General features: G+C 34.5%; 1 protein-coding gene across 1 annotated transcript in view; it reads left to right on the forward strand.

Moving 5' to 3' along the window:
* The window catches only part of LOC126776469 (atrial natriuretic peptide receptor 1), a 271,011-nt gene that overhangs the window by 54,776 nt on the left and 202,663 nt on the right, over positions 1–13,572 (forward strand). The gene's annotated exons all lie outside the window — the stretch shown is intronic.

The raw sequence follows: 13,572 nt of genomic DNA on the forward strand, positions 1-13,572 counted from the left end.
GGGGTAAGCGCTGAGATGACGAGTGGAAGGAAAAAACATGTTGTGCCGACCCCACGTAGTGGGATAAGGGCAGGAAGAAGATATTTAGAAAAAATATACCATACTCTTCAGAATAATTTGCAAGTTATGTGCAACACGAAAAAAAAGATAATTCTGATGGTTGTTTTAGTTAGAAAATCTATGGACTTCACTCAAGATGACATTTAAACACAAAATTACACGAAAAACACAAAAATCTCAGCAGGATTTGATTTGACAAAAGTATTTAGTTTCGTCTCGGTTTAGATGCACTAGATCCGTACATCTCATGGAAGCAATAGAACACACCTGTGCCGCTGTAAACATAGTGTAACATACCTAACTTTAAACATCTGTGTCAGTATAAGGCTGTAGTCATACTTGCAATCACGGGCTGTGAGTTTTATTTGAAACTAGATTTTGTCCGCGTGTTTTGAGGAAAGGGGATAAGCATTGGTTTGGGTTCTATCCTGCTTCATAATTTAATCAAAATTGGTTCAGTGGCTTAGCCGTTGAAGTGTAAGAGACGGAGTTACTTTCCCCATTTGTAATTATATATAGATATTATGATATAATTAAAGACTTATTATGATATAAGTGGAAAGGTGTCACGAAATAAACAGATTATTTTAAGTAATAATATACATTTGTTTTTCTCTATGCGTTTCTAAACTATTCATCAGATCGTGATGAAACTTTGCAATAGTGTTTTCCGAACGCCCGCGATGGTTCCTGGTACAAAACACAACAGAATTTTCGTTTTATATTTATCCTTTAACATAACCCTTATTCAACCCGTACAAAGCCAGGACGGGTAGCTAGTCAATGATAAAACTATACATATTTATGTAACAATAAGCGTACAACCGGTCAATCGTTGGGTCAAAAAAAAACCTTTGTGCAAAACTGCGAAACCATTTTGATTCGCATTCGAGTCTATTTTATCTAAATTTTTTTAGGTTTGATATACGTGTCTTTTTGTCTGTTGTTTTTATGACGGAAAAAATTAATCTTAACTAAATATCGGTAAAACAGTTATTGAAAACGGACATTTTTTAACTTAAATTTAATACTTTGAGTTTATTAAATATTGTGATGAGTGGAACACTTTCCTTTTAGTATCATATGACATTATAGCACTAGACAATGTAACCATAGAAAACTGAACATGTGTAAGTAGTTTATATATTCACTATCCTTGCTAAAATTCTTTCCTCTACTGATGGTAGAGCTTTGTGCAAGCTCGTCTGGGTAGGTACCACCCACTCATTAGATATTCTACCGCAAAACAGCAGTACTTGGTATTGTTGTGTTCCGGTTTGAAGGGTGGTGAGCCAGTCTAATTACAGGCACAAGAGACATTGTTAGTTCCCAAGGTCGGTGGCGCATTGGTGATGTAAGCGGTGGTTAACATTTCTTACAATGCCAATGTATGTAATGTATATGGGCGTTGGTGACCACTTACCATCAGGTGGTACATATGCTCGTCCGCTTTCCTATTCTATAAAAAAAAACATATTGTACAATTCTATATACAAGTTGCATTGTTATTTATTAACGTAAAAATTTACATATATACTGCTTCTCGTCTCGTCTCGTCTCCGTATGGCTTTGAGCGATTCCGCCTGGTTAGTACTACCCCCTCTTCACATATTCACATTCGTTATACTTGTTGTGATTCGATTTGAAGGGTGAACGAGCCAGTGCAATTACGAGGGACGACTTCTTAGTCACCACGGTTGGATCAATATTTCTTAAACAAACGTTATTTGAATAATATATATTATGTGTAGTATTTTTTTAAATAGGTATACCAACAATGTCCGTTTTTATGGAGTTACTAATATTTAACCCTCAAAATAAGCGTACAGCTTGTGTTACGAGTGGACAATGGCCAAAGCTTTCAGGATTGAACCTGCGTTTTTTTACATCGCTAGGTCCATACACCATTGCGTTTTTGACACTTCAAGGTTTTGTTGTATAATTTATTTCGAATCAGTTGCTATAATCGGATTTTGACATTAATTTATCTTATAGAATAACTACCTTTATTCATTCTATTTGTATTATTAGTATTTTTTTTAAATTTTGTTTTTGTTTTTCAAAATATAATTACTTCATTTAAGAAGTTTTTTTTTTGTTTTAGTTCTTTTATATCATTTTCAATTTGTAATGGTTTTAGTTTGAATTTTATTATTTATATATAAGCTGATACTTAGTTATATAATGTGATGTGCCTATATTTGAGGGATCAAATATATATAAGTAACAGCCTGTAAATGTCATACTTCTGGGCTAAGGCCTCCTCTCCCTTTTTGAGGAGAAGGTTTGCAGCTTATTCCACCACGCTGCTCCAATGCGGGTTGGTGGAATACACAGGTGGCAGTATTTCAGTGAAATTAGACACGTGCAGGTTTCCTCACGATGTTTTCCTTCACCGTCAAGAACGAGATGAATTATAATCACAAATTAAACACATGAAAATTCAGTGGTGCTCGCCCGGTTTTGAACCCACGATCATTGGTTAAGATTCACGCGCTCTTACCACTGGGCCATCTCGGCTTGTCATGTCACATATACATATAACTAGTGAAATATATAACGTACACTTGCTTGAAATCTTAATAAAATAAAATAACGGATTAAAAGTGCTATACTTGATTAAACTATAAGTATATGCATATATATTTATCAAATATTTAAATACAATTTTCGTGCACATACTTATATATATGTTTACAGATTGATAACGTGAGCTAAAAATAAATATGTTCAATTATGTTTTGCGTAAATACCGCAATTGATAACTCAGTTTTAAAAATAAATTATGATAATCTTTTTTTTTTTACTTAACCTTGTTTATCGTGATCACTTCCCACTTTTAGCAAATCAATCTTATCTGTTTTCTTATAATTTGATATAAAAATATCCAGCTTAAACTCCACAGTTTGTATATAGAATCTTGTTGCTTAAATGAACCTTACAACTGCTGGTTTCCTAAACTAATTTCGCTTTAGAATTAATTTATCATTTTACTCTTAATTATTACATGAACAAACCCCATAAAAATCCAAACATAAATAATTACTGTTTAATAGACCGTGCATATCGGTGAGATGATAACGCAATCTAAATAAAAAAAAACAGAAGCGTAATTCGATTACCTTCGATAAAAAATCACGGAACGACTCAACTAAACATCGATTGCTATTGAATAGCTCGATAAAAATGTTTGCACGTTCCTTATTAAATGTTTGATAACATTATAATGGTACGTGATCATTTCATAATTATAATAAACCGTATCTTCGCAATTAATACGTTCGCTTTCTGACTTTTTTTTATAGAAACTAGGCTGATTAGCATATGTGCCACCTGATGGTAAGTGCCTGTAATTAGACTGGCTCACTCACACTTCAAACCGAAATACAACAATACCAAGTACTGCTGTTTTGCGGTAGAATTTTTTTTTTTTATAGAATAGGAAGGTGGACGATCATATGGGCCACCTGATGGTAAGTGGTCACCAAACGCCCTTAGACATTGGCATTGTAAGAAATGTCAACCATCGCTTATAGCCAATGCGCCACCAACCTTGGGAACTAAGATTTTATGTCCCTTGTGCCTGTAATTACACTGGCTCACTCACCCTTCAAACCGGAACACAACAATATCAAGTATTGCTGTTTTGCGGTAGAATATCTGATGAGAGGGTGGTACCTACCCAGACGAGCATGCACAAAGCTCTAGCACCAGTGACTTAGCTCAGACGTTATGATAAAGCTGTGGAGTGTGTTTCAAATAGTTTTCTACCAGAATAACCAGCCTCACTATAACTATTTGTGTGTCAATTTTTGTGTGTTGATATTCCGTTTATAAGGAAAGATTATAGTAAGTTTTCAAAATAACTCGTAAACTAGAATATATCTGCGCAGCGCTATTTTGAAATATTATTCAGTACCAAGGCATTGAACATATCTGCACATACGCAGTACCAAGGCATGGAATATATCGGCGCATACACAGTACCATGGCATGAAATTACTAATTAATTAATCAAAATCAAAATTAAAATATATTTTAATAAAAACATTCACAACTTAATAAATAACCTAATATTTTTACAGTCCGACCTAGTGTTTGAAGCCAATAAGCCATCGGGGCAGTAATGATATATGAAACATCTATTTATATAATAATAATAATATCCTGGGCCATTATTCACACACGGCCATCGGATCCCAACCCTGAAACCAGACAACTGATATACTACATATACTATTTTTCTTTTGTAAATACATACTTATATAGATAATTACACTCAAACTCAGGACAAACAGATATGTACATGCACACAAATGTCTGTCCTGGGTGGGAATCGAACCCACAACCTTCGGCGTGAAAGGCAAGTATCTACCAACCACGCCAACCGGCCCGTCGAATTATTTTTACCAGAACTCTTAGAAGTTAAAATAATTATTTGTTATAAAATTAATATAAAATGAATAGCAAACAATACACGCGTTGCGATGTTTAAGTTGCAGTATCATGACCCATTGGGCTATTTTCGTCACCCACTCTAACAACTTTACCTATATCAAGATGCCGATGCAATGAATTATTTTTGATAAACATATCGTTGTTATTAAAATAAATTAAATATTTTTGAAGTGTTTTTCGAAAATTTCGATTTGAAATACTTAGTGGGGCCTTTATCGAACGACTTGTTTGACGTTAAACTTCATGAAGAGAATCATGCCATAATGGTCACTCCACCACCACTATCCTTCAATATGTGTGCGTGGTAATAATTAAATAATCATAAATTTCGATGCTTCATACCTACCTGTTGTCTCGTAACGGCAACATTTTTAAGCATTTCATCTTCTTATTCATTCCAAGATTTTTTTCATTATCTAATGCGATGTGACAAAGGTTGATACAAACTTTATATGTCAGAGAATATCTTTTGTTAGGATTCATCCAGAATCTTATTTTAGATTATGTGACTTTCCTTTTTGCTGTATGTCTGGATTTAGCTTATAATAAAAAAGTTGGAAGGGTAGAATGATGATATTATCCTATTTAAACTGATCTAGAAATCCGATGTGACAATAAAATAGTCGATCTTTATTGAAATTATTTTTTTATAAAATAGGTAGGTGGCTTACGTAAGCTTTAATTATTAATAAGCTTAAATTAAAAAAGCTTTAATATGTAAGACTTATTACATTTAACAAGAATAAACAGATGTTAAAAAGTATGGAGTTAATAATGTGTATATGTATAAATAGAGTATATAAAATAAATTATAAACGTAATTATACACTTACTATTTAATTTAAATTAAGAAAGATTAACTACTAAGTGTCTTGCGGATCCATGTCGAGACAACTCGTCTTAACCTACATTGCAAGCTGGTAACTCTACATACATTCCTGTAAAATATAAATTCAATAGACTTAGTCAGTTTCACAAAAGTGTACTTATTAATTTTCTTCTATTAATAATAATATCTCAAACTATTATATCTCGTATTTTTTATCTCAAATGCCATAATAGTTTTATTAATCTAATCAACGTGAGTGTTGTTTTATCAGCTCGTTTATTTTAGGTCAAATCACTTGGTAACAAAATCTTATCAATTAAATTGATTCTATCACAAAAAGCGGTGCATTTAGACAATTCTTTAAGCGGTTATTATTGGGTTTAAAATGTTACGTAACTTTCCGCTTTTGGGTTAAGGTCTTTTTTATCTAGAATAGTACAAAGCCCTACCACCAATGGGAATAAGGTGTTGAGATTATTCTATCTTGCTCCAGTGTGGATCCTAGGGTTTGGGTCTTTTGCCGAGCTAGTCTCGTGAACTGAGACTTTCAATTCAAGATTCGCTTCGTGCTTGTCAAAATCGTATCGTGACAATGTTATTTACATAAGTTCATAAGTTTTATAGTTATAAGAATACATAAAAAATTGATTATTGATTAACTTTCACCCGCATCAAACTAATATATATTTACTTTACTAAGCTTGTTTTATAAATATTATTTATATTATAATAAAAATATTTTTATTTTGGGACATTTAACATGTGATAATGTTTAAAATGATGGAATTTGATTTTATGTTAAATAAATGTTGATTAGTTACTGTGTGTGTGTGTGGCCCAGTGGTTGGAACGCGTGAATCTTAACCGATGATCGTGGGTTTAAACTCGGGCAAGCACCACTGAATTTTCATATGCTTAATTTGTGTTTATAATTCGTCATGTGCTTGACGGTGAAGGAAAACATCGTGAGGAAACCTGCATGTATCTAATTTCATAGAAATTATACCACATGTGTATTCTACCAATCCGCATTGGAGCAGCGTGGTGGAATAAGCTCCAAACCTTCTCCATAAAAGGGAGAGGAGGCCTTAGTCCAGCAGTGGGACATTAACAGACTGTTACTGTAAAGTAGTTGTTATGTAAATAAAATTAACCAATAATTATTATTGGTTAATTTTATTGGGGTTATTTAGAAAAGTCTCGAAGTCCGAGACGAACTTTGATTCTACGATGTATCGAGGCTCGAGACTTCGAAAATATCGAATCTTTTCAAACCTTAATTGATAGACATTGAAAATTTATCCATGAAAACTGCTTGGGTTCGATATTATAATTTATTTTGAATAATCATTAAATGACATAAGCATTTATTATTATAATATATTAATTAATATGTGTATTTTATCTAATATAAAGATATTATATAGAATTATGTTCTGCCCAAGGTTGCCTGTAAGAGATGACTATCAGCGATAAGGCTGTCTTTGTTTTATTTTTTTTTCTATTTTCCGCAAAAGTTTCTATTTTTATAACATTTCGTGTAACTATTTATCGTTCACTTGTTTTTTTATCGTTTACTGGAGTCAGCGTAAAAGATAAGCGCTATGAAATATGCGTACATTATTTTAATTAATATAAATTAGTAATCACATTTAACTTTAGTTTCTACAAAAATATCCAAGCCGCTTAGCAGCTTTTTTCAAATGAATCTATTGTCTGTCTTATTAAGTTTATATATTAATTTACTAAAACTAAACTGGCTGGATCAATATTCCATAACTACCTCATTATACGTGAAAAATAAAAGAAATGTTTTAGTTGGCTCTTACGACACTCACGGATTGTCATTGGTTCACACAAATTGAAACTTATTCATTAAAAATTGAACAGCACGTTTTATTTTGAAACTTTATATATAGAAATGTTGCATTAATCTGACGGTATCGCATGACCTAGAAATTTTATTTTCATATCAGTATCATGTATATCCTTCAGTAACTCAAAAACGTCTTGTCTCTTGTTCTTGATTGTCAAAGTGTTTCAAGAATGTCTGAATGTCATGTGTATGTCTTATCTGCATCAATTGCCATATGAATACCGTCACTGGTTCTCATTCATCATTCAGTGTCTCAGAATCTCTATTGAGTCTCTTATGTAAAGTTAATTTCTCAATCAGCATCCAATTCTAAAATTGTTGGATTTTGTTCGTGCAGGCATGTTTAGTACTGTGCAGCCTTCTTATTATAAATTAAAAAAGGTGTCTTTCCGGTGTGTTTTCGTCAATATTTTTGGTTATATTGTTTACCTTATGTAGCCAACATAACCAATAACCATAGAATAGTTCCATTCTGATCGAGTCCACAACAACAAACGTGTAAGAGCCGGCTAGGGTATAAAGAGGTTAAATTTGAAAATCTGTCTAAATACAAAATTTATCTTTTGGTGGCGCATTGGAGATATAAGCGGTGGTTAACATTTCTTTCAATGCCAATGTTTATGGGCGGTGGTGACCACTTACCATCAGGTGGCCCATTTGCTCGTCCGCCTACCTATTCTATAAAAATAAAGAAATGTATAATTGATATACATATCCCAACGCACAACTCAAATTACTGAGGCTAGCTTCATGGAAATGTTGGAAACCTACAGCTAGGTTAGCACTAAGAAAGGATTTTTGATAATATAACACCTAAGTAGTTAGTAAGTTAGTGATAAAGGCGATAAAGGTTTGTATGAAAATCCATCATTTATAAAGAAAGAGCTATGAAAATTTATACTTCATGATGTGAGCGATGTCGCGGGTAAAGCACTAGTCATTTATATGTACATATTTATCGTGTATCGGTAATCGTTTGGGCAGCTTTCGCTTAAAGCGCCCGCACCGACAATTTTCTCGCTGACTACGTTGTCATAATCTACAACATATAAGCATACAATATAATTTTGGTCCGTTCAAAAACCATAAACTAAAATAATACAGTTCTATATGAATTGAAAAAGTAGTAATAAGTAAGTAAGTTTTTTGTAAACCTGGAAAAAGTAAAAATTTAACTTAGTCAATTTTTTTATTTTATCTATTTAATTTTTATTATATATATATATATATATATATATATATATATATATATATATATATATATATATATATAAATATTATTGTTTTGCTTTTGTTTACTGTTTAAATCTTAATAATTATTATTTATAATTTACAAAATTGCTTGTTTACCGTCATACATGAATTAGTTTTAAGTTGAAACTTGATTGGTGCGTGATCAAGTTAATGTGTTGTATAATGTATGTGGTGTATACTGTTTGTTTCCCAAATATAATAAAAATTATTTTATTTTTTACTTTATTGCACAACGTAAGTAACTGCGCAATTGCGCTATTAATAAAACGTACTGCTGAAATGGACTGCGCTCCTTAAAACAAAAATATAATTAAGAATCGTCTTGTTTTCTTATCCATCTTATGCCATACTTGAGGTGAAACTTTTTTTTAAATTAGAATGACCCTTCGTGGTTAAGCCGAGAATCATTAAACTCGGCTTACAATTAGTGTAAATATCCAGAACATGCACACGCAAAAAATAGAAGAAGCAACGATCTTCAATATGTTACGGTAAATAAAACTTTAGTTAAAACATTTCAAGATAAGTAATATGTAATGAAATAGCATCTAGTATTCTCTTCATGGATATTATTTACAATAGATCGACGTCCTGACTTTGTATCCCAGATGGACAGCACAAAGCCCTAACACCGAGTATAAATATACTTCAATCTTTTATTACAATACAAGATGGCCCAGTGGTAAGAACACGTGAATCTTAACCGATGAACGTGGGTTCAAACCCGAGTAAGTTTCTCTGAATTTTCATGTGCTTAATATCTGTTTATAATTCATCTCGTGCTTTTCCGTGAAGGAAAACATCGTGAGGAAACCTGTATGTGTCTAACTTCACCGAAATTCTGCCACATGTGTATTTCACCAACACACATTGGAGCAGCGTGGTGGAATAAGCTCCAAACCTTCTTAACATATATATTTACAGGCTGTTACTGTACTGTATACAGTAGATGCTATCTATTTGCTTGTATCTTAAATTCAGTAGAACATTAAAATTTGATATCTCACGTGAATTATGAAACATCTTTTAATGTCTTGATTACAAACCACCTTAATTTATTAAAGGTAATTTTTAATATGATCATATAACATTTTTAATATGATCATAACACTTAAGACTTCCGGAAATAATTACCTTAATGTAACCGCATCCATCTTGTAATTTAATAGAATAAGCGAATAAATGGACGGAAGTGAAAAGCGACTTTATTTTTAATACTATTTAAATATGTACAAATACAAATAAATTAATTTGAAGTGTCAATCGGTGGTTTCAAAATAAATGGCTTTTTTTTAAATTAATACGACTCTTTGCAAGTTTTTATACAAAAACAGCTATTATTTTTGATTTTGTCTGTCTGTATTTTCAAAATAAAAATTCAAATGAAAATAATAAGAAGATTGTTTATAGAAAGTATTGCTAGGTAAGCTTTAGTCTATATTCCTTCAAAATCGGTTAAGTTTTCTAAAATTTATAACGGATCGCTATATAGCGATAAGGTCACCAAAATTGTATGCTACTTTTATTTAGACTATTTCCATGTTTTGAATTTTTTTTCTCATTGTGGTGTACAATAAAGTAACTAATGTGAAAGTACGTTTTTGTTCGCCGCTGTTTTTAGCATATAAGTAAAAATATATTATAATCACTAAAAACTGTTATCGATTATTCTCGGAATAGAATAAAAGTGTTGTTTTGTTTCCAATATAAAAAAACTAAACAACATTGTCAAATTTAAGGACTTTTCCCGACTACGGCGACGCCAAAAGAACGCTTTTTCAGTAGCCTATACGTATATATATCTCCTGGTGGTAGAGCTTTGTGCAAGCTCGTCTGGGTAGGTACCACCCACTCATCAGAAATTCTACTGCAAAACAGCAGTACTTGGTATTTTTGTGTTCCGGTTTGAAGGGTGAGTGAGCCAGTGTAATTACAGGCACTAGGGACATAACATCTTAGTTCCCAAGGTTGGTGGCGCATTGGTAATGTAAGCGATGATTAACATTTTTTAGAATGCCGATGTCTATGGGTGTTGGTGACCACTTAACATCAGGTGACCCATATGCTCGTCCGCCTTCCTATTCTATAAGCAAATAAATATATGTACGTTTATCTGATCTGGCATATTTTCTTAACTACCTACAGGTAGTATATATTATAATGTATAATTTTATAACTGAGGTCATAATCCTCTGCTAGTGTCTACGTGACGTCGCACTTAATTCAAAATGACACTCTCTGACTACAGAGCGTCTTATTGAAGATCGACTCCTAGAGAACTATTACAGAACTAGAGACTTCTAGAATACATAAAACAACGTAAGTAAAATATATAAGTTGGCTACTTATTACATGAAAAATAATTGAAACGTTGGTCGAAAATAAATTCGGGCATGATTTTTTTTTTTATTTCATACTTTTTGATTTTTTATGTAGTCGGGTTTTAGTGATTAAATAGTTTTTTTTTTGTATTAAGAATGCGTGTAGAATCTCTGGGCATAGCTACTTTGATACTGATAAGATAAATTGGACGTAGGTACATGTTTGATTAAAGCAGAAAATTCCAACGCAATTCGAGTGCACTCGAAGGATGAGACTTCTTATAAAATGTGGTGGAAATTACTGTAAGTGAATTTATCTGACCGCGATACGGACGTGACCAATTCCTAGATATAAGTTACTCTTGCTGTATTTTATCCAATACAAAAGGGACTAAGAAGTGTAAGTGAAGTGTGCTATCAATATTCCCTTTATATAAATCACTCAATTCGACAAATACCACACGATAGAAAGTTTTTACCAAACATGAACAGAATTATAAATTCGTTTTTATTTTAATATTTAATCAGTTGCCGTTTTCTTTGTCCACGTGTTAGGGTAATAAGGTGCCCTGTAACCTTTCCTGTGCTTCTTGTTGTTTCTTGATGAGTTGAGAAATTAAGACATGAAATCGTGACAAGCAAACAAACATATTTAAATACCCATTTATAATATGTATTAGTTCGAATGAATATTATTTGTTTACGCTATTATTTTAAAATAATAATAACATTGTGTAAACTGAGAATAATTTTATAGTATTGTGCTAATGATGAGGTCTACTCTCCGACCTACCATGCTCCAAGCTGCTAAAGGCTCCGAAAAGTTCCTAATGGAACTTCAAAATCAATTCACCGCGTTGGAAACCGTAAGCAGCATTGATGAGAGAACCGACACGCTGGTCAAAATACTGGAAAACACATTGTAAATGTTTTCCTGCAAGTGTTTTCCGCCACAGAGAAGAGACAACGCACCAAAACTCTCTGCTGAGACACTCGAGCTCATGAGAAAACGACGAGAACTACCGTCGTTTTTGTCAGATAAGGCCTTAAACCGAACAATAAAAACGCTGACGCGACGCGATCTCCGACGCTCCAATACCCGTGCCGTCAAGGCTGCGATTGAGCAAAATCGGGGATCGAAAGTGTTCGCTCGCAAGTTTGGGAGGCCGCGTCCGACAAAACTTAAAACTGAAAATGGTGGGGTCGTTACCTCTAGGCCTGAGATTGTCGGAGAAGTAGAGAGGTTTTATGGGCAGTTGTTCTCTTCAAGATCGGATAAACCCGTGGGAATCAGTATTGATGACCAGCGCGCCCCTCTTACGCGCCATTACTCCGAGGAGCTCCCGGTCGTGGACCAAGGCGAGATAAGGGCGGCTCTAGAACAGCTTAAAAACAACAAAGCTCCGGGAGATGACGGAATTACAACAGAGTTGCTTAAGGCATGCGGGACTCCGGTCCTGAAAGAGCTAGCAAGCCTCTTTAATTCCGTCATCCAACATGGCAAGACCCCGGAAACGTGGAGCGGGGGCAAGGTGGTACTGTTTTTCAAGAAAGGTGATAAAACCCTCTTGAAAAACTACAGACTAATCTCCCTCCTGAGTCACGTGTATAAGCTGTTCTGAAGAGTCGTCACGAACCGTCTCGCCAGACAACTTGACGAGTTCCAGCCCCCAGAGCAAGCCGGCTTTCGATCAGGCTACAGCACCGTGGACCACATCCATACTGATCGGCAGATTGTGCAGAAGACCGAAGAGTACAATCAGCCGCTGTGTATGGCATTTGTGGACTACGAGAAAGCCTTCGACTCCATCGAAACCTGGGCAGTGCTCGACTTATTGCAGAGATGTCATATCGACTGGAGATATATCGAGGTACTGAGATGTCTGTACAACGCCGCTACAATGACTGTCCACATCCAGGACTGTAAGAAGAAGGCGATCCAACTGCACTGCAACTCAAATGTTTGAAGACGAAAGTCTTCAATCAATGCGTCTTACCTGCCATGACATACGGTGCCGAAACATGGACACTAGCTGCGGGACTAGTCCACAAATTCAAAGTCGCTCAGCGTGCTATGGAGCGAGCTATGCTCGGAGTATCTTTGAAGGATATGATCAGAAATGAAATTATCCGGAAAAGAACCGCAGTCACCGACATAGCTTGCAAAATTAGCAGGCTGAAGTGGCAGTGGGCTGGTCACGTATGTCGTAGGACCGATGGCCGTTGGAGCAGACGAGTCCTAGAGTGGAGACCGCGAATCGGCAAGCGCAGCGTAGGGCGCCCTCCAGCCAGGTGGACCGATAACCTTAAAAAGGTGGCGGGCACCAACTGGATTGTTGGCAGAAACGTAGAAATTTATGAAGTAAAATAAATAAGAACAAAAAAGGTTCGTTATTAATAAACGGGTTCTTCTTATTACAGTAACAGCCTGTTAATGTCCCACTGCTGGGCTAAGGCCTCCTCTCCCTTTTGAGGAGATGGTTTGGAGCTTATTCCACCACGCTGCTCCAATGCGGGTTGGTAGAATACACATGTGGCAGAATTTCAATGAAATTAGACACATGCAGGTTTCCTCACGATGTTTTCCTTCACCGTTAAGCACGAGATGAATTATAAACACAAATTAAGCACATGAAAATTCAGTGGTGCTTGCCCGGATTTTATTATTATTGTAATAATAAATAGACACTTAGTATAAAGTATATACGATACGCATACTAGGGTGTAGAAAGAGGCAGCGACGAGGGGGAGGCAAAAAAATAAGAAAAATCGAT

This window comes from Nymphalis io, chromosome 20, assembly GCF_905147045.1.
Source record: "Nymphalis io chromosome 20, ilAglIoxx1.1, whole genome shotgun sequence".
Lineage (NCBI taxonomy): Eukaryota > Metazoa > Arthropoda > Insecta > Lepidoptera > Nymphalidae > Nymphalis > Nymphalis io.